A 3,309-nucleotide genomic window follows, 5' to 3' on the forward strand; every position below is an offset into this window, starting at 1 on the left:
TCACTTACATCTAACTCAGGAAGGGTGATGGTGAATCTGAGGAGGGCTGTGCTGCTTCTAATAGCCCTGGCTCTCTCCTGGGACACTCTAGACATGATCCAGTAGTTCATGGGCTGCGGGGAAAGGAGGCAGCTCAGGATCAATGGGCAGGTGCACGTATTGTGCAAATGAGACCCCCGCGTCCCACATCCCCAGAGGGCTGAGACATTGTGCGCAGGGTGGAATATCTAATTCTTTGATCGCAGGGCTTTAGAAAGGGATTGTTGCCCCCAGGACTATGCTTGTATCCTGCAGGTCACAACTTGTCATTGTCTCTCTAGATTGGAAGAATGTCTGGTGTCGGGGCTGGTGCCATCCGCCCTAAACTCCCTCCCTGGCTCTCAAGTCCTTGGTTGGGTGAAGGGACTGAGTGTGAGCACAATCCCCCCAGGAATCTCAGGGTACCTTGGAGAGAAGGGCTGATTCTCTGGGGTCCTCCTTTTTCTCTAGAAAGGAGCCCATGACTCTTCTCTGAGGACGATCTTCTAGATCTTATAGGAGGGGTTCAGACTCTCACTCCCCAAGCCAGCCAGGGGCCCTATGGTTACTGCTCAACAGAACCAGGCAGAGCTCTGGCTTGAAGTCCCAGCTCCTTCCTCAGTCCATCAAGGAGGAAGGGCCTGACACTGCATTGCACTGACTGCCCTGACCAAGGACAGACCACTGGGGGCCCAGCTAGGAGGACACACTGGAGAATGGATCGAAGAGTTAAGGTAAAATTACCCCTACCCCTCAAATCGGGCTCACCTCCAAGATGTCGTGGAGCCTGTCGCTGTCTGGGGACTCTACCAGCAGGTTCCCCAGCAGGGCATCCATGAGGTTTGGCAAGACCCTATGCAGATCCTGCAAAGCAAGGGAGAGCCATGGCTCAGAGCTAGGGAAACTGGGGCTACACCTGCCACAGGATGGGAAGAAGGGTCTCTGGGAAGCGCTGGTGAGACCCCCAAAACACATATCCTGGCCTCTCTCATTCACATCCCACTGCAGGCAATTAGCCAGGATTCATGGCAGGATGACAGCAGGCCCTTCGATCCATGATTTAAGCATGATCTACCTGGAGGTGGGTGGTGTCCTTCTCCGTGCCCAGGGTGAAGACGGCATGCGGGGCAGCTCGAAGGAGGTGGGTCTCTAGCTCTGGCTCCAGGGCAGCTGTCGTGGTGCTGGCAGGAGAGAGGAGCTGGTATTAGACCGTGCAGTGCGGAGGCGGCACTGGTACCAACCCGGACGTGAAGCTGCAGGGAAATGGGCCCAGACTGGCGAGAATGGAAACTGAGGCACCGAGCCAGAGAATGACAAGGCCAAGGTTTCCCAGACAGACAGTGGCAGGGTAGGAATAGAGCCTGTTCCCTGGACCCTGCTGCCCCCTCCTCTATCTGATCCTGGGAGTGAGTCTCTCCCCAAAGCCACTGCAAAGTAACTGGAGGGAAAAGAACGGCCCAGCCAGGAGAGTGTGAACCTTCCCAGCACCTCTGCCACAGGAGTCACCCTTGGGAGGTGAGCGGGGAGTGGGAGGGGCAGTGACTCTTAGCCGGGGGCCTCAGGAGCACCGGGATTCGGGGAACCGGGGGGAGGGTCTCGGTACCTGAGGTTGCCCACAGCAATCAGGGAGTTAGCGAGGATGGCGCTGGGTGGAGAGATATCAGGCAACTCCTCAATGAGCTCCTGTGAGACCCAAAGGAGACAAAGGAGTGTGAGATTTGGGCCTGACTGATGCTTCTGAATGAGGAGATGACACAGCCAGCACCCCACACAGCCCGCAGGTCCCCCCACCTGCCTCCTGCTCCTCCGATTCCTACGCAGTAGTGACCAATCTCAGAATTTCTCCCATCTCTTCTCCCCAATCTTCATCCCCAGCAATCCCTGCCCTCATCTGCCCCTCCAGTACCAGCCATCCCCCATCCATTAGCCCGGGGAGACCCCTGCCCCTCCCATATCTCTTTCCTCCCTCCAGCAGCTGGGCGCTGTGTCTCACTCACCACAATAATCTCTACAACAGCCACCTAGCGGCTCCAATCCAAGTGCGGCTCCAATGTGTCCTGCTCTCTCTGCTGTGCAGCGAGACACGCAGGGTGGATGGCATGCAGGAACATGAACTGCTGGGCCTCGTCCTGCACCCATCAGGAGTGGGGTTAGGGGAGACAGAGCCAGTTAGCCAGGGACCTCCCTGCCTCACCCACGCCAGCTGCAGGACTCAGGCCTGAATGGGGGACAGTGGGGACCCGGCCATTGTCCAAATCACACACACCTCCTACACAAACAGGGTCAGGAACTGGGACAGTGCCTGTGGGGGGAGGAGACCCTGGCTGGTGTATGACAAACACCCCAATCGTGGGGGTCCCAGATGATGGTAGAGAAAAGTCCCCGTTAGGGCTGGTGGATCATCGGAGACAAGACGCTCTGCAGGGGGTCAGGGTGCTGGGAAGGGGCAGGACAATCTCAGTTCCAGCACAGCTGGGGAATGTTTTCACCTTTTCTTGGCCTTGCAGTTGCTCTTGGGTGTTCTTGACAGCAGCCTCCTCCATGGCAACGTTCACCCATTCCTCCTCCTCATCCTCCGAGTCCCTGGCGGTCCCTGCACCAGGGACAGAAGTGGGGAGGCTAACTCCTGTTCCACTCGGAGGAAAGACAGGGGCATGGTGGGGCAATGTGCCCCCTCTCCACCTCTAGGACCCGGGGGGGGATCAGACCCCACACTCCCACCTCTCAGTGATGCCTTCAGCCCTCAACTCCTTCAGGAGCCCAAAGCAAAGAGAGCCCCCAGACTGTCCTGGACTTCCTGCGTGGTGCTTCACCCACCCCAACCTGGAGCATCAAGGACCAAAGTGGCAGCATCTAGTATCAGTGGGGTTTATGTGGCTCAGGCCTGACACCTGGGCTGGGGATCTGCCCGCAAAGCACTCTTCGAGTGCCTGGGCCCAGGGTGGCTTCTCACAGTCCCCTCCTCACCCCTCCCTGAGTCCAGCCTGGCTTCTCAGCTGAAACAAAGCAGCAGCGCCCCTCCCTGAGTCCCAGGAGCTGCTGCTGTTCCATGGGGAGTGGGCCAAGTTACTGGTGCTGGGACAGAGACCCTTCACCTTCTGCCCTGGGGAGGCTGGAATGTCCTCAGTGACCGGGCAGGGCAATACCTCCTCCTGGGAATCAGGGCTGAGCTCCTGGGACCTGTGCTTCCCACACAACAAACCCCAGAGCCACCCAGCCCGGCTCCCCTCCTTGTCTGAGTCTTGCCTGCCCAACCGCATCCTGGGACAGCTCCATTTCGGCCTGGCTGGT

At 58.4% G+C, this 3,309-nt stretch overlaps 1 long non-coding RNA gene across 1 annotated transcript; it reads right to left on the reverse strand.

Annotated features, from left to right (window-relative positions):
* Positions 1–817: 817 nt before the first annotated feature.
* On the reverse strand, positions 818–2,574 carry LOC144930389 (uncharacterized). The gene is made up of 3 exons (XR_013635520.1): positions 2,508–2,574; positions 1,094–1,199; positions 818–882 (listed from the first exon to the last, which is right to left on the reverse strand). It is a non-coding gene; the product is annotated as an uncharacterized LOC144930389 (long non-coding RNA).
* Between the last annotated feature and the right edge of the window lie 735 nt (positions 2,575–3,309).

Source organism: Lepidochelys kempii, chromosome 3 (assembly GCF_965140285.1).
Source record: "Lepidochelys kempii isolate rLepKem1 chromosome 3, rLepKem1.hap1, whole genome shotgun sequence".
Classification (NCBI taxonomy): Eukaryota; Metazoa; Chordata; order Testudines; family Cheloniidae; genus Lepidochelys; species Lepidochelys kempii.